This window comes from Mirounga angustirostris, unplaced genomic scaffold (assembly GCF_029215605.1).
Source record: "Mirounga angustirostris isolate CCGP_5_RB_7025 unplaced genomic scaffold, mMirAng1.0.hap1 SCAF_13, whole genome shotgun sequence".
Taxonomy (NCBI): domain Eukaryota; kingdom Metazoa; phylum Chordata; class Mammalia; order Carnivora; family Phocidae; genus Mirounga; species Mirounga angustirostris.
Genome location: NW_026991721.1, coordinates 36,511,319 through 36,530,256, shown reverse-complemented (window position 1 = coordinate 36,530,256; position 18,938 = coordinate 36,511,319). Strand labels below are relative to the sequence as shown.

Here is an 18,938-nt window from a genome sequence, read left to right as displayed (position 1 = left end):
CCGTATCCTGTGATTAGGAACAAATGTACAAAAGGGTGATTACAGATTGGGGAATAGTAAGTGTACCTCCGCGGACTTCAGCACCAGCTGAAATTTCATGGAGCTGTGATCACAGTTAACTATGATATATTGTTGTTGAGTTCGTTCGACTTGGAAGTGAATGAGCCCGTCTACCTTCGAATGAAGCTGAGAAGCCCGTGCCCCTGAAGCAACTAATTCTCTTTCACTTCATCAAGCACAGCTTTGCTTAAATATCTTTTCCAAATGGAGGCTTTTTAAAGAGGCTGTGCTTTGAATCTTTGGGAATTGACCCCATCCATTCTCTGCAAAGGAATGAGCCTTTCGGTTTGCCAGTGGTTGGCAAGACCGTTTGTGTGACCTGGGGGGATTTCATCGGGCGTCGTGAAATTAGGGTGGAAAGGAGATCTCATCCCCCATTGTAGGACACTGGAGTCAGGTTTACTTTGAGCTGAAAAAAGACTCGTGGTCTCCATTGGATCATTTGTGGCTGGACAACTGGCTAATGGTGGTTGAGGGGAAGGTTTTGATCTCTCTAGAATCCACTGAAAATCCTTGTGGAGAGTGATCTCACAGAGAAAGTTTTTGGCATTGCGAGCAGTGCCCATGAATCTTTGGTTCTTGTTAATGGTACTGTCAAAATGACTGTTCAGACACAGGCCTTGTTCCATTAGGCCCAGGATAAGGAACTGGCATGTTGGGGACAACCTCCTTTCTGGAACTGAACAGGAAGAAAAAAAAAAAAATCTAAGGTTAATCAGCTCCAGACTCCATTTCTGATGAGGAGGTACTCGAATGTGCTTGCAATTCCAGCTCTGCAGTTTCTTTTGGAAAAGGGCCAGGAAGGGCAGAGAACAGAAATTAATGGCAGGCATAAGGGAGCTTCTGCCATCTTGAAATGAGTTGTGGTCCATTTTGATTTATTTAAGCTACTTTCTGGACTTGGGGAAGAATTGTGACTTCAGCCACATTATAATAAGTGAGTCTGGACAAAGTTTCCGTAGAACCACGGGCTCCTTTTCACCATATTGTCCTAGCATGGGCAGCCTGGAGAAAGCTGGCCCTCTGCTGCCATCCTCCTTTCCACTTTCAAGAGCTCATTGGCCCCTTCAGTTTTCCAGAACTCTAGTCCAGTTAGCATTCTTGTTGTTGCCCTGCTCACCATCTGTACGCTCCCCCAGTGGGAGAGCGGAAAGTCCCTGCATGTCCTATGCCACAGGTCAGAAAGGGACCTTAAAGCTCTAGTTCAGTAATTGGCTCCTGAAAAGTCTGGGGGATACTGCTGGTTTCTTGCTGTGTAGTTTTTTTTGTTTCCTCCTTCCAAAAGTTTTATCATCTTTTTTTCTAATCTCTCTGGAGAAGGAAAAAGAGGAAAGGCTATGTCTCTGCTAATCTAACGTTTCACACTTCCACGGATTCTCTGGTTCCTATGAAATACTCTTTTACTGACCTCCTCAACCACTTGTCTGCTCTGAATTTGGGCAAGTTAATTTCTTTGCATCTCTATTTTTAAATTTGTAAACTGGGATAATACCTATAGATAGGAGTGCTGAATGAGATAATCCATATAAGGTGCTCTGGGTGGTGCTTAGTTTCTGATGCTCAGTACAGTGTTCGTTGTTGATTCTGCACACTTAGGGTACCTCTTTGTCTCTGAACTTTCATACCCTGTATGTCCTTCTTGGCTACCTTGGCCTTTCCACTAGGAAAGTGGAGAGAGGACGGGAGAGCTGGAGCCCACAGTATTTTATAAGGTCAGCCCCATTTATAAAGAATGGACTGAGGGGGATTCCGAATCTCTCTTCATTTTTCTTGAAATTTATCATATTTTAGTTCATGACCTAACATGTTCTTTATATAAGATCTTGGAAGGAGAATGTAAAGTTGTTGCCAGTTAATGATTCATGGGCCCAAACACAGATGAGGTTTTTAGGTAGGTCAGGGGAAAGAAAGGCCCAGGACAACTGGGCCACAGAAGAGGTAAAAGTGATTTTTGGTGTAATTCCCAGACATGATGACACCTAAGAATTACTGGGGGATTTATAAAAAAGACTGGGTGACCAGGCCCCATCTCTGATCTGCTGGATCAGATTTCCTGAGGGTAGAAACTTCTGAGAAGCTGTATTTGTAACAAGCTCTCCATGTAGTTCTTCGGCAGGCAGTCTAGCCTTGGTACATGGAATGGTATTTCAAAACCGCTGCTTTAGGTGGAAGGGGGAGGAAGCTGAGGAAGAGGCTAGGCTGCAACGAAAAGTGAGGGACCTTGGAAAACCAAGTACTTGCATCAGAGCCCCCAGGAAAGAAGAAGAAAAGATTAAGGAAAGAGAAAGTAGTGTCTAGGGAATAACATGGGCTTACCTTCTTTACAAGTTTCTTCCCAGCAGCTCTAGCTGATTCTAGGGTGGCGGAGGCTCTGGTCCATTTATCAAGATGCTGGTCTACTTATATAGGCCACTCTCCCAGAGGCTGATTTTTACTCTTAAAGCTATGCATTTAATACTCCTGAGGTTCTTTTTGATGGCTTTTCCCCTTAGAGGTGTACTTTTTCTCAACCTGTCATCCACTAGAGTTCTGCTGGCTAGGTGACAAATGGTGATGTGATAATATTTGAATGTTGACTTGTGCTAGGCACAGTGCTAAGCATTTTAGATAGATTAGTTCATCCCATACTCATGTTTACTTTCTTGCCTTAAAATGACGGAGCTGAGATTACATTATATGTCTGCAGTCCTGCTTCTAGCAGTAAGTGGCTGTACTAGGATTTGGACCCAAGTCTGATTCATGAGCATTCTAAGTGCTAGGCTGTTCAGCCCAACAGTGGGGGACCATGGCACTGGACTTGGGAGCTGAGGGAAGGCCAGAGCCTGATTCAGTGTGAGCAGTTTGCTCCTTTCTAGTATTTTCCTTCCACACGTCTTAGGTTGCTGATCCTTGGAGTTGTGTGGGTAAGATATGGAATCTTACTAATGAAACTCATTTCATTAGCATGGGGGAAAGACCTACATTTGGGCATCTACCAGAGGCCAGATAACATGCTGGCCATAATATTCCTTAGGATAGTCATGTGGGGACAATTTTATTAGACCTATTTTACAGATTTGGAATTAGAAAGGCTCAAAGATCAATAACTCAGTCTCAGTCATGTGTAATAAGCATACAGCCAAAACTTTGAACCGAGATCTAACTCCCAAGCCTTAGTCTTTCTATCCCTGCACATTACCTCCGTAAAGTGTTCATGACCTGTACTTTCCGGGACATAGTCAAAAACACATGAAAGAGTCTTCCCAGGGGAGAAATACAGACGTTTCCAGGACCATAAAAACATTTGCAATAGGAAGATTTCCTGGGCAATTGCATTGCTCTGAGGAACTGGTATGTGGTGAGATTTTCCTCCTTTTTTAAGATGAGAATTGAGAGACTGTCTTTTCAGACCTAATTACACTAATAGTCATAAGAAAAGTGACTGCTATTTTAGTTGGTCGTCTTACACTTTCTGCTTGCTGTGGAGACTAACACTTTTCTTCCTGCTTTAGCTGTTTAGCTGGGCCTAGTCTTAGAAGCTCCCAAAGAATGGGTAGCAGATTACCTCAAGCTAGAAACAGAAAAGGAACCATTCACTTGGGCGGCTAGCCTGATTATCTCCAGTGCCTTGGGTTTTTCTCCAGCTGCCTTTTTATTAACAGTTCCAACAAAGACAAGAATGAGGTCTGCACTAACCTTCCTCAGATTCTCTCCTTCCATTCTCTGTTCACCTTGTGGCCTCTTCCCATTATTCAAGAGCCCAGAATCCAGTGAAACCTGGGATTTGGTGCATATGTGTTCTGTTTACCTCAGAAGATTTTCTTTCCTCCCCTTTGGTAACTTTTACCTTTCCATCAACTCCTCAAATTAATATATTGGACACTCTCTGCCAGGCTGTGGAGGATGCAGAGAAATAAGTCCTTGCCATCAGGAAGTTCATGGCTTATTCACTCAGTCACTTTGAATTCTGAAACAAGCAGGGCCCCCTATAGTGATTGGCCCTGGTCCCCAGATACCAGAGAAAGCATGGACTTGAACTGAAGTCCTATTAGTAGGCTGATATGACAACTTGTGATAGCAGCTGAGCAGTGGAGAGAACTGAAAATGGTCACTCCCAGCATCTTGGTCTGGAAATGACTGGAGCTGAGCTTCTCAGTAGCTAAGGGACAGACTGAGAAGTGTTTATCATTCAAATGGCACATTCACCTACCCTTTGGCCAGCACTTTGTGCAATATGCAGGTATCCCTACTCTAAGCCAACCTCCTGTTGCCTCACTGCTGGGAAAAAAAAATCTCTTAAAACAGCCATAGTGCAACAGAACTCTGAACCCTGACCTCATTTGTTCAGACTTGTATGAGTGTGTACACACATGGGCGGCTCGATTGTCCACTCTGACAGGAAGTTAATGGTTACAGTCTGGACAACAAACACATTTTACTTCTAACACATGCTGTTTGTTTACTGCAGAGCACATTGAATTTTTGCATACAACTGATCTTGAGCATGCAGAATTAGAAAAAAACTTACTATAAATCACTGAACAAGTCAGTAATTCACCATTTTTGTCTGATATTTCAGACTAACTTCAGGGTACGAGCATCTGTTTCTAGTTTTTTTTTTTTTTTTTTTAATAATGAAATACATTAATAAGGCATTTTCTTCCCAGGGAGCTCCTAAAGTATTTACAAACATCTTGTTAAACCCAAATTCCTTAAGGTAGTTAAGCCACATGTATAACATACTACGTTGATTTTATAAACATTTCCACTACAGTCAGGAGGGGGAAATGAAGGCTACAGCTTCCAAGAGATCTTGGCCAAAACTCAATCTCCTGGTTTCTTGCCTGGATAGATGATTCACTTCACAAACAGGAACACATGCACACAACTTACTGAAATGAAGTTAAAATTGAGAAGCCAGCATGAGCCTCATGTCCAACTAAGCCAGCGGCTCTAGATCTTCTGTCCAGGGAGAAAGGACAAGTGAGCTAGAGAGATAGATATACCTGTGTGTAAATTTAAGTAACCGTATAAGGCACCAGTACAAAGAGATGTTGTAAGGCTGTATGTGATGGATTGCTGGATTCCTGGTGGAGACATTCAAGTTTGGTAGATCACAGGAGGGAGAGATGGAGATGTGGAAGAGCCTCTCAGTCTCTTACCAACCCAGGTGAAAATGCATTACAATTTCTTCAGCTTTACAGTTTTGTACCTGTGTGATTTGATTCTGTACCAGTCACATGGGAATTCAGCATGCAATGAGGTTCGTCTTATAAGCATTACGTAGCCAGTCATAGTGCCAGTGAGAGAGGAGTGTGTGTGTGTGAGTGGTATCACGTTGAGGGAAAGCTTGCAGGAAGGGCCAGAGAAGGAAGTATGGGGGGGGGAGGGCAGGAAAGGGAAGGAAGAGCTCTTCTCTGTGGCTTAATCTAGACTGAAATGAACACTGAATCTTTGTCTTGGTTTTGCCATTTATAAAATGTGATTTACATACATTATTCGGGAGTGTGAAATCAGGCCATTTGTGTCTTACATTCCTTGAAGAGTCTTAGTTTGTTCATTCACTCATTTGCTGGGGACCATGCTTGCATCTGTACAATGGAAATAGTAGTGACTCTTCTAACACAGTGTTGTTGTAGGAATGTAGCAAGAGAGGGTGCCAAATCTTGATAATTTCAAGCTGCTTTATACAGCTTCACGAAGTACTATAGACTTATACTATCAGAAAGAAAAGATGTTAAAATATATTGGAAAAGAATTCAGTGTAGTCAGATTTTCACCTGTATGCAGAGAGTAGCTCATGTCCGATGGATGAGGACCTAGTGTGTAATGTGGATCTATGGTGCAAGGTAGGGTTTGAGGACAATCGGGTCCTTGAAGTTACTCTGATGGCTAAATCTTAGGTACTCTTCTCCAATAACTTTGGTTCTATGGTTTGTAACACAACAGAAAGGTACATGGTGTTTATATCAGTGGAGTCCCTTTTAAAAAATATGTAATTGCAGCATCTCTTTAAAAATGGGTAAATATGGTGAATAGGGAAGGAAACCTCTCCATTGTGATAAGGTTTTTTGTTGATCCTAGCAGGGCCTTGAGAATGCAGTTTGGTGTCTTTCCCTTTTTATTCATGTGAGAGAGGAGGTGCAGAAATTTACTTCTTCCTCCCTGTCTCAGAAGCCAAAATTATCGCAGCTTTTATGAGGAGATAAAAAACTAGGTGAAATTTTACTGAATGCAGAAACTCACTTGTTACAATTTCCTAAACAAAATAGTTTTTGCTTTCCTACTTGGAAAATCTGGCTTTTCTAAGTAGAATGTTCTGGACTGCAAACGGGAGCTGAAAGATTGTTAAATTCATATGACCTTGAAGTAATGTCCTGTCTCTGGGCCTTAGCTCTCTAAGTACAGTAAGGGGCTATAGGACCAGGTGATTCTTAGGTTTCCTTGTGTCTCTGACCGTCTGGGCTGTCTCTGATTTACTTAGGGCATGCTTTTCTTTTTTCAATCATCAGGACCCTGGAGAGCAACTCAGCCTTGCTGCCTTCGCAGGGCTCCTTATGTAGTACATACCAGCAGAGGGTTTGCAATGACTTGAATTGATATATGGGTTGACATTACAGCATGCTGCTGGTGAGCAGACTACTTACCCTAACTGCCCAATCTTTTTTTCTCACTTATCTCTCCTTTTGCTGGAGTAGGTGTTGCATATGCGTTATTAGATGCTAAAGGATGTTTGCTTCTTGTTCTCTCCCATCTTGTGCTCTTTATTTCTTTGAGTGTTCTGCCACAGATATGTGACTATGGACAGCCTTTTGGGGATGCTGGCTGACCTGGCGGTGAAGGCCTTGGTAGATGGATGACCTACAAGATAGAGCAGTGCACCGTAGTCAGTAGATGTATAGATGTATAGTTGTGCTGTTGAGGAACATTTCTTTCGAACCCTGAAGGAAGAAAAACCTTTGCTGCCAAGCTATAGAGAAATAATGGGGGAGACTGGATCTAAAGATCCAGGTGGCCAATGTTGTAGATTCTTTGGCCAAGTGGAGAGTAGCTACTTAATTGTTAGGCAGCCTAGACATTAGAGTATTGAATACCTCATTCTGACTGAGCCTCTCTCGTTTCTACCCATGCTGTGTACCCTGTGGCTTATTCATTCCAACCTCATTAGGTAGGTTCCACGTTTAACTTTGCCCTATCTTCTAAAGACATCAGTAGCAGACCTGTTTCTTTTTTTTTTTTAAAGATTTTATTTATTTTTATTTGAGACAGAGAGAATGAGAGAGACAGAGAGCACATGAGGGGGGAGGGTCAGAGGGAGGAGCAGACTCCCTGCAGAGCAGGGAGCCCGATGTGGGACTCGATCCCGGGACTCCAGGATCATGACCTGAGCCGAAGGCAGTCGCCTAATCAACTGAGCCACCCAGGCACCCAGCAGACCTGTTTCTAATTTTGTCTTTTAAGAACCTTCATCTTTTCTTCTTATTCCCTAGAGGGCTTAATGAATTGCACTCCGGTGTTTCTAGGTTTGTAAATGGAGAAGACTGCAAAGGAATACAATAGAATCTATCCTTTATTTGGTGACTTGTTGGCTACCTGAGGCCATGAGTAGATGGACAAGAAGGCGCTTTATTGCATATGTGGGACCAAAGATGTATTAGAATAGAAAGGAAAACAGGACTGCATTTCCAGCTCTAGTGATTACATCTACATGCCTTCAGACACATCCTGAGTTGTCACTGTATTGCATGGACAGGGGTCTATACTGGGTAAATGGAAGGGGAAATAGGCTGCAAGAGAAATAAATGTGTTCTTGTAGGAAACATATCGATGCTTGCATCTTTATTGTTACAATTTTATTGTCTCTTTGATATGCACCGTTATTTTTTAAAAAGGAAAGCAAGGAGAGAAAAGTCAAAGCAGGACAATATATGTGATGGAAGGAATCTTGTCTTTCTAAAGAATACAATATATATTGTCTCTGTTCCTCTTATTCACTTGTTGGAATAGAGCATTGGGGAATAGAAAATGCATGAGCCATGAGGACTTTTTAGTTGGGACAAAAAATCCAAATACTGCATTAGTTTTTTAGTTAGATCAGGGGTATTAATGTGGTCGTTGAATAGATTTCCTACACTATTGCAAAGAAATACCTCTTTCTGGAAACTCAAAAAGTAGCCAGAGTGGTTGGATACAAAGAAACAGATATATAGTTGTACCTATTTGGTTGCCTTTTTTGGTGGGGGGTGGAGTATGGCAGGGGTGGCAGTGTGGTGTGAGGATGAGGAAGCTTGGAAGGAAAAGGTTTCTGCACATTGTTTTCCCTACTCTACCCCTAAATTCAGTTGACTTTTGTCCCTCAGCTTGTCCTTCTTAATTTCTTATGTTCTCCCAGCAGTAGTTCCAGAGCCACTAAGCCAGCTGGTTGGTTAATATGTCTGGGCCCTCACTGGAGGGTGTTCCCCAGGCAGTTAGAGTGAAAATAATTCCCCTTCTCTTTAAAAGGCCTCTGTGATGCTGTTGTCTGTAATTCTTCCCCAGGAATGTCAGGCTACGTCTCTACTCATTAGAGTCTCTTAGTCGGAGGGTATCACTTTCCTGATAGCAAACTTCACACACAGGAACTTACATGCTTGGGGTGTAGGCCATCAGCTGGCTTCTTGAGACACTTAGCATGCCTCTATTAACTAGAATGGAATTTTAATTTCCACTGGACGTAAACGGCTCCAGGCTGTGACATCCTGGTACATTCTCACCATAGCACTTGACTCACTCATTCGCTCCCTGCACTTTTGCTAATACCTGCTCTCCAGGTCTGATGCTATCTTTGAAGCACCGGCAAGGAAAGAGGTGGGGAATGTATGATTCCTATTTCTTGAATTCTTTGACATTTTAGCCTCAGAGGCCCAGCACCATGCTGGGGGAAGCTCAGACTTCTTGCTTAGTCATTAGGGAGTTGAAGTTAGTGTTTTGCATTTCTTTAGAGATGATTCCTCTAGTCACTTGATCTTCACTGTAGCTCTCTGAAGTAGATATTATTGCAGTCTTCTAGATGGGGACTTGTGAGGTGCTGAAAAGAGAAAGGGACTCATCCCGGAGAGTCTTTGCCGCCTGGAACCAGTGTTTAGAGGTCTGTCCTTATTTCTTCAGGGAGCTTCTTCTTCACCAGTCATTCCATTTTTTTTCCTCTTTATTTTTTTAGCACCCTCATGTGACAAGAGAACACTTGTAACTTCTCATGGAAAGAGTACAATGTATTCCATTTATAAACTGAAGAAAACAAAGGCCAAGTTACATGTGCTACTTTCTAAAACAGGGGATGCTAATCACCTCATGGGACCATTTCCCTGTGGCACTAAAATCTCCCTTGTTGTGCATTCCAACCACTGTTGGTCTTCAGACTTCTGAGGGCTTCTGTGGTATTGTTTTTAGACTCCTCTTCCTTCCTGGAATCTGAATGTTGATAGGCAGGTTCATGGTCTCAGTACCACAGAGAGCATATCGGGTCAGGCCTTCGAATGGCCCATCATCCTCGTGTGATTTATATGGCTTGCATGTACCTCTCTGCTGATGTGTAATGGCCAAGGACTTAATCTTAAATCATGACTGACTGCAAATGAGCCATTTGGCCATTTCTTCAAATGTGAGAGTGTTTCCAGTGTTACATGGGTGGTTTTATACTGTTTCAATATAAATTCTGATACTCGTGATTTCAAGGTGATAAACTCTGTTCTTTAAGGTGACTTTGCAATCACAGTGTCTCATTAAACTGTTGGCAGTGAAATAAAGAGTTGGGGCTGGGAGACCCCCATTTAGGAGGACATCGGTCATTATTGCTACTTTTATTGGTATCTAATTAGATTCATACTAGAGCCTGCAGGAGCTAATAAGAGCGAGCACAGGAAATAGATGAGCACCTTGAATTCAGAGTAACTTTCACTGGTAGCAATTTTTCATGGACATTAGGGTGATATATAAGGACTTCACTTTGCAAACCTGATTACCAACTTCCCTTCCCACCGCAACATGTAGGTAAGTGCATTTAATGGCCTCCTGTAAGTTTAGGATTAAAGTCACAATCCTTCATAGAGCTTTGAAACATTTTGCCTAGTCCAGTCCAAGTTTCCTTCTTCAGTTTCCTCTTGCATTGCTTTTCCTGCTCTTCTGACCTCCAGTTCTGTTAGTTCCTTAAGAGAACCATTTTCGTGGATGCCACAGGACCTCCATACATGCCATTTCTGGAATATCAAGCTAAATCCTACTTACCCTTAATCTTCAGAACGAAGACTTTGTACTTGTGTTTTATACTTGGACTGTAAAATAGTGCTCCTTTTCCTGCAGAGGAGTTCTTGATCATTTCATTGATGTCTGCTTTTCCCACAGGCTGTAAGCACCCTGAGAACTCACGACTGTATCCCCAATGTATATGATAAAGCTGTCGTTGTAATAAGTAGTCAACAGATACTTGTAAATACCTGAATGAATGAATAAATGGACGAAAACTGGTTTAGGGGGTCTGTATTTGTGGCTTCTGACCTGTGATCTTAGCTTTCTAGATGGTTCCAGAAAAAGGTCTCCTTGTTCTTCGCCTCTGTCCCCTCTCTGGACAGAATGGGCATTTCTACCCGTTCTGCTTGTACAGGGTTATAGGGAGGATCCAGTGAGAACCAGCATGGAATGTGTGTTGTAAATTTCAATGTGCTTTGTAAACATTAGGCACAAGGAATGGTGAAGATGAAATAATCCTAGTATTTCTACTTCGAATTTCTGAGGATTATTCTTTCCTTGAGGAAGGCAGTTAATCTATAAAAGGCTTTTGGTGATTTCCTGGTCTGATTCACAGCATAAGGTGAACCGTGCCTCACTCTCAAGTTGAATTTACATGTGTCCTGTGTCCGCAGGAGCTCTGGCAGGCATGAATTGAGTGTAGGTGATTTACACATAGGGTATGAAAGTAAACCCATCACAGGTAGGATTAAGGGCCAATGGGCCCCCTCTGCTGGACAGCAAACATAATTGGGTGGTACATGTGTTGGTCCTGTAAGGTAGCTGTATCACCAGTATAAAATTCTGTGGTCTGCTTCTTGAAACTGCATTAGATGCTCACAGTAAGGTCTTCCTATCAAGCCCATTAAATTAAGCCCCGTGGGCAGGTTTTTGCATTTTTTTTTTTTTTAAATGAGTATCGTATGCCATTTTGGTGTAGCCTTACTGTGAAGCTCAGTGGATTTTTCTTTAATTTTTTGAGATCATAAAAGGTGCTTGTCAGATTCACAAAATAAAATGTGTATAAGAAGCTATGAGGACAGAAATTCTAGGGAACTATGTGAAGGTTGGGGTGAAAATTTACAGTATAGGTATTTTTTAGCTTTCTATGATAGAATAATAAATTTATCAATGCATTTCCTGTGTAGACTATATGTTATAGTACTGAATAACATAACAGGAGAAAGCTATTTAAAACCATATAATTCTTATCACCTTACTCTTAATTCCATTGTGCAGAGGTGATCATTAACAGTTGTATTGCCATTCTTTAGGTTTTTCTTTGCATATACAAGCACTTTCCCCCTGAATGATGAGCTGGCATGTATCCTTCCTCAGTTGCATTATCATTGAGCAGAATAAAGCCTTGCCACGTCATTGGTGTGGAGGAGGAACATATTCAGGAGGGATGAGGGCTTATAGGATACTCTGGGCAGTTCTGTGACTTGGCAGTGTATGTGGTGGTATTCACTTGTAGGCCTGTAGCCGCCTGCTTTGGGCTCCACACAACAGTGACCATAGAAACAGGGCAGGGAGCCAAGAGCCCCTGCCCTTGATCAGCATGTTCCATCTCAGCTGCGTAGCTAGGGGAGACCATGGCAATTAGCCTCTGCTGAGATGGGGGTTACAAGATTGAAGTGGGTATGTGAGGAGGGTCAGATGGTCGGAGCATGGGCATAATGCTAAGTGTTGTTTGTGTGGAGCCCATGCTGTCCTGGGTCAGGCATTACATGAACGCAGTGAGAGAAAGTATAGTGGTTAAGATCACAAGCTTTTGGAGTTTGACAACCTTGGATTTCAACTTCGGCTGTGGCTCGAGTTATAGGATTTTTAGCGAAGTTAATTAACTTTCCTTTTTTTTTTTAAGATTTTATTTGAGAGAGAGTGAATGAGCGAGAGAGTGCATGCGCATGAGAGGGGGAGGGTCAGAGGGAGAAGAAGACTCCCTGCTGAACAGGGAGCCCGATGTGGGACTCGATCCTGGGATTCCAGGACCATGACGCTTAACCTTTGACCATAATAATCCTTAGTTTAAGCCACTGTTATTTGCAGCCAGCAATGTCCTAATACATGTGCCCTAAAACTAATTAGCTTTCCTAAGCTTCAATCCTAAAATAAAGATAATGCCTCCCTCACTGGATAACTGGAATTAAACAGGACCATGCCCATGTATTAGGACGTTGCTGGCTGCAAATAATAGTGGCTTAAACTAAGGATTATTATGGTCACCTAAAGAAGTTGAGATGAGGCAGTGCCTGAGATGAGTTTGTGCTCTGGTCCTCTGGGACCAGTGCATCCTTTATTTCCTTCTATTCTGTTATCCTCAGCATTGTCTCTAGAGGCTTTCCCCTGGCAAAGGGGGAAGGGGTTGCTATGATTGTCAGACTAACCATTCTTCCTTTCATGGTGCTGGCACACTGCCCCAACAAGACTCTGGTACTTTGAGCAAAGAGGGGGAAGGAAGTGGGTCTTGGGAGGCTGTCAACCCTGTGGCCGTAGCTTATCAATACTTGAGCACTGTGCCTGGTAAGAGTTCAATACATACCACCATGGTGCTTGCTGATGCTGGATTTGATAGTGATGGTTCTTCCGTATCTGAGAGAAGTGAATAGGACAAATCCCAGGAGGGGATTCCAGTATCTGTTGAATCAGGAGTCCTTTATATATGCAGCTGTTCCTGCCCTCAGGGCATCTGTAAGGCTGCGATCAAACAGAAGAAAGAATGAGTGGATCTGAGTGGCCACTGTGGCTCCTGCTTTGAGTCCATCCACCCAGGTGGCCAGGGCAGCTCCTGTTAGGCCTTTGCTCTGGCAAACCTGGCTTGTGGCTGTGGCCCCTTCCCCATAAAGTGCCATGGCAGACCCGTTGAAGCCAGTGCCTGATTGTAGCTTCTACCAAGGTCTGCCTTCCCCTTCCCCTTCCTCACTTGCTCATGCTCCTAGCTCTTGCGTTCTTGGCCACTGATCCCTGGCTTTTGATTCCCACTGCTTTACATGTATAGTTAGGCAACTGATGTGGTTTCCTTTTGTTTACTGACCTCAGAGCTTCAGGGCACTCCTGTCAGCGCCACCCCAGGGCATACCCCTCTGGCAGGATAGCGCTTTCCTGCCCTCAGGGGAGATCCAGACCTTGGTTTTCGCTGATTGCCTGATGCTGACTCCTTCCTATACTTGGATCTTGTTCCCTTGCTATATGTAAGCTGCAGATGGAATCCCCAGCTTGGTGGGTTGCTGCTTACCTTGTTGGAGTTAGAGCCAGGCAGCAGTGGAATTGGCATTTGCAGATGGGTCTAGGGTTTTCACTTGGAGTAACTCTGAAATTAGGGTTCTGGATTTCAGTGAAGAAGAAAATACAACCTTGACAAAATCGTGACTGAGCTTTGCCCTAAAGCTCATCCTTGCTAAGTGCTATGTGAGAAAGGTGATCCAGTATTTGCAAGATGAACAATCATGAGGCTTAACTGAAGTGTCACCTTTAGAGGGAGTGTGCTTAGGTATTGGCTCCAGTCATCCCTCAAGGGGGAGACCGGGGGATGGTGGGAAAAGCCTTGGAGTCTGGGCAAAGTACCTTCCATTTGCTTCTCCAGAAACCTTCTCTCCCCTCCCTTTTCCACTTTGTTGTGTCCTGCTGGTAGGGTGAAAAACGGGTTGCATCAGCAGATTCTTGATCATTTAGGTTCTTGGAGTTTCCTCAGCATGAAGAACAGGCAGGAGGTGAGGGAGGGGGTAGAGAGAATAGGATTTCCCTAGCTCTTTCTCCATGGGGTCACCGTGGGCTGACTGAGCCTCTTGACTGAAAGCCACAGGTCCTATCAGATGGCCTTTTTTGGGTTCCCTGCCTTTACATGCCTAGGAAAGAGATTCCCTTGCTCCCTTTTTATAAACTCTGTGGCAGTACACCATCCCTTGTGGTTTATCTACTCTGTGTTCATACTTCTGTAAATAATCAGTTTATTTGCTGCAAATTACCAAACCTCTCTATTTCCCACAGAGACCCTGATTGTTACAGGTTCAAAGTCAGAGACCCTGGATCACTCTCTGGCTTCACTACTTCGTAGCTGTGTGTCCTTAGGCAAGTTTCTTAACCTCTTTGAGTCCTGGGTTGCTCATCAGTAAAAGTGAGATGGAAATTATCCTTCCAACTCAGCAGGAAGAGTGTGAAAGGTGCACAGTGAGGGGTTTTCACTGATTTGCCGGGAGTTTGGGGAAAGCAGAGAGCTTTGAGGATGAAGCATGTAGGTCTCCAGAGGGCTCTGCATCCTCACCCAATCCTCTAGCACAGTTAGGGAGAGGCATATCTGACAGGGGGACGGGACCCAACAGATGATCCTTCAAGGCTGAGACTGTAGGACCTCCTCTCCCATTCATCTCAGCCTAGAATTCCAACTCTTGCAGAATACGGAGGAGATTCCCTCCAGTTACAAATTACTTAGTGATGACATTAGCCTCTGTAAGATGGACTCTCGGATAAGGCTTTTGGAAAACCTAATTATGTGGTCAGAAAAGAGGAAATTGTCAAAATGGTGTTAAGAGGCATAGATGAAAAAGCCGAGCCTTTGGCTTTTGTTTTTTGCTATTCAGAGTGTGGTATTGGCAAGAGTAAATCCTGTTACTTGTGTCTGTGATAATCTGACACTGGTTGCTTTAAAAAAAAACAAAAAAAACAAAAAAAAAAGCAGTGACATTTATATTGGAAATTGCTTGGGAAGGTCTTGTGCCTGAGCTTTGAGAGGGATGTGGCACTGACTGTCGATCAGTCTTTATCAGGTCAATCATCTCCTCTTTTATTGTCTCTGAAGGACTTCCGCCATGTGAAATCATCTTGATCATTTACCTGTTTCCAATTTTATGGTGTCTTATTTTCCTGACCCATACCTCTGACCTCCAGTGAATAGTGTTAGCAACTTCAACTTGTCTTATTTTAATGCTGTGTCCCCAGCACCTGGCTGGATGCTTGCTTGGGCAGTCGTTGAATTAGGAAGTGGATTAACAAATGAGGGAAGGAATCCTTTGCATAAGTGGCTGTGTCAGAATGGAGAGAGAATTCTAGGCCTTTAAAGAGCTGGTATCTAGTATTTTTTTTTTTTTTTAATTCTTATGTTAATCCCCATACATTACATCATTAGTTTTAGATGAAGTGTTCCATGATTCATTGTTTGTGCATAACACCCAGTGCTCCATGCAGAATGTGCCCTCCTCAATACCCACCACCAGGCTAACCCATCCTCCCACCCCCCTCCCCTCTAGAACCCTCAGTTTGTTTTTCAGAGTCCATTGTCTCTCATGGTTCGTCTCCCCCTCCGATTTCACCCCCTTCATTCTTCCCCTCCTGCTACCTTCTTCTTTTTTTTTTTTTTCTTAACATATATTGCATTATTTGTTTCAGAGGTACAGATCGATATCTAGTATTCTTTCCACAGCACTGAAGAGCTTGGCATGAACCCACAATTCCAAGATACGAAATGCTCAGGGCCCTAACAGAAGCAACGACACAGGTCAACCGTTAGAGGATTTGAATATGGGAAGTTTGAGTGAGGCTTTAGATGACAGCCTGACTGCTGTGTTCATATCCAGATCCCGTTTCCACTGGTTTCCCTTTGCCTACTTTAATTGGGCCACAGTTTTATCATTTTGTTAAAAATAATCCTACATCGTGGGTTTAATTGTAGTAATAGAGAGTATATAGATCTATGTTTGGCACGTAATAAGCACTTAGTCATTGTTAATTTTTATTACCAGTATAATAGTAGCAATAGTAAAAGGAGTAGGAGGAAAATATTATGAAACAAAATTCACTGAATGCTAGCTGGTAGATGAGAAGACTTGGGTCCTAGCTCTTGGACTGCTACTCGACTTTGTAACCTTCAAATATTTCCCTTCTCTTGACATCATGCAAAACGAAGAGTTTGAATCTGCTGGTACCTGGGGGGGCCTACGGACCTAGTCAGGTTTTTTTTCCCCCAATAATGGCACCAAAGAGACATGAAAGCCACCCAAAACTTCCATGTTGCCAATTCCAAGGATTGATTTTTTGTCTTCATCTTGTTTGGCCTGTCAGCTGCATTTGACACAATTTGTTACTCTCTCCTTGAAAATTATCCTTCACTGGATTATTGGGCCATCAGTTGGAGTGATCTTTCCTTTGTGTCACACTCTAACTCTAATCTGTTAGAATTCGGTTAATCATAATATATCTAGAATCTGACCACTTTTCAGCACTTATACAAGCACCAGCCTGCTCCAAACCACTATCCTTTGTTACTTGTATTGTTAAAATAGTCTGGAACAGGTTTCCCTGATTCTACTTTGGCTAGGTCCCTGTTCCCAGACTCGTCTCACCTCCTCAACCAGAGTAAGCATTTAAATTAGGTCCTGACAGTCAAAACTCAAAAACTCGCCAAAGCTTTCCCCATCTCAAAACTCACCAAAACTTTCCCCATCTCCCTTACAGTGAACGATGGAGTCTGTAGCATGGCCTAAAAGTCCAAGGTGCTCTAGCTCCTTGCTGCTTCTCTGTTCTCATCTCTGCTTCCCGTGATCCAGTCACATCTGAGTCCTTGATTCTGCTTTAATATTTCACACACACCCCTGCCCTATTATGGCCTTTGCATTTGTTCTGCTGCCCAGTATACTCTATGTACATTCTCCTGACTTGCTTCCTCACTTCCTTAAAGTATTCAAATGCTGTCTCGTCAATGAAACCATCTAAAGTAGAAACTCTCCCACTACGTTGTTCACTATTCCCTTTCCTCTGTCTTACTTTCTTCACATTTCTTACTTTGTATATTTATTAGCTTAAGTGTTTGTACCTTCTCCCAAGATGGCAGAGATTTCCCCCATACCTGTATCTGTAGAACTTAGCACAGTGCTTAGCCCATATTAGTCACCATCTGTTGAAAGAAAGAATGAATGACCACAAAATACTGCTTCTTTTGTATCTTATCGCTCAGTTTTGAGCTCTTTGAGTTAAATGTACATTTGGTTAAAAAAAAATTAAAGCAGATGTTTGACTTTTCTGAGCCACCAAATGGGTAAGAAGTGGAGTTACCTGGGCAGAGAGACCTTGCAGGGCCAAAAGGATAGGTGTGAGGATGTTTTGCGATAGGTACATAACAGATGACTGCTGCCCTGGTTGGAAGCGTTGCTTCCAGGAAATGTGTTAAAATCACAAAATGAATATGAAATAAAAAAATGACCAGAAAGAAAATGGTCAATTTTGGGTTGCTGGGTTTCCTTCTTATTTGGGAACTGATGAGTGAGGTGGAATAGATAAAGCAAATGGGCTGGGATGGAGGGCATAGTTGAGGAAAATGTACCAAGAGCAACCATCTTTTGAATAGATACTGCAGCCAGTCTCCATGATGTTACAAATATTTTATTTGTATCCCCTAGAGACATCTATCACCTCTTAATTTTGCAAGAGATAAAATGATTGTGCCAAACTCTACTAGCTCAGAAGAATTAGAACAGGACGTTATGGCACTAAAATCTCATTGGTGGGGAGGGAAAGGTGAGGCATAAGGAAGTAGCTCTAGGGTTCTCTTCAGATCTTATGTTCTAATATACACCTATATGTCTGGAATACTCAGAATCAAATGATAAGTCTTTCAAAAAAAGTATTTGTCAAGCCCTCCCCCCACCCCCCCCTTTTTTTTTTTTAAAGATTTTATTTATTTGAGAGGGAGAGAACGAGCGCATGAGAGGGGAGAGGGTCAGAGGGAGAAGCAGACTCCCCACTGAGCGAGGAGCCCAATGCGGGACTCGATCCTGGGACTCCAGGATCATGACCTGAGCTGAAGGCAGTAGCTTAACCAACTGGGCCACCCAGGCACCCCCCCCCCCCACAACCCCTTTTGAACCAGTATGATGCTACGGGGGATATAGAATTAAATATAATATCCTCTAAGAAGCATTTATTGACATTATTAGTATTCATTTATTATCTGTTTTGTGTTAGGTCCCATACTACTTTCTGGAGATTAAAAGATGGTGATAAGAACATTAAATTCTTGTTATATGCTGAGTGCTGTTCTCAGTGCTTTAAATGTGTTCTCTTAATTCTCACAAAAACCATATGAAGTAGGTACTGTTATCCACATTTTTCAGATGAGAACTAGAAAACAGTGGTGATGTAACTTATATGCTGAAGATTAAATGACAAGTAAGTGGCAGTCATGTTCTAAATCCAATTAATTTAGTTAAGAATGAAGTCCTAACCATCTATACTGAAGAGAAGGTTCAAGTTCTTAAGGATCCCAGGGCATAGTTGGGAGACAGGCAGGTGCAAATAAGTGATTCCTATACCAGTGCTAGGTGGGTGCTACTATTGTGGGCAAGGATACTATGAGAGTACAGAGGTGGTGCTATTAATTTTGCTTAGGGGTAGGGCTTAGGAGGAAGGATAAAGATAAAGCTTCCCTCATGTCTTTATATAGAAAAATGGTGATTGCCTACATCTGAATCTCTCCACCTTCTTTCCAAAAACAAAGGTCAAGGAGAATAAATAAAAGTATACATCCCCACATTGTCAACATAATTGGACACAGGGAGTAAAGTACACTTCAACACGTCCAAAAATAACATTTTATAAAATGGATGTAAAACAGCAGAAACATGTATATAAAACTGTTAAAAATG

The 18,938-nt window shown here is 42.6% G+C and overlaps 1 protein-coding gene across 2 annotated transcripts in view; it reads left to right on the top strand.

The window, feature by feature from the left end:
* NELL1 (neural EGFL like 1) overlaps positions 1–18,938 on the top strand; it is an 808,674-nt gene that overhangs the window by 116,996 nt on the left and 672,740 nt on the right. The window lies entirely within an intron of this gene.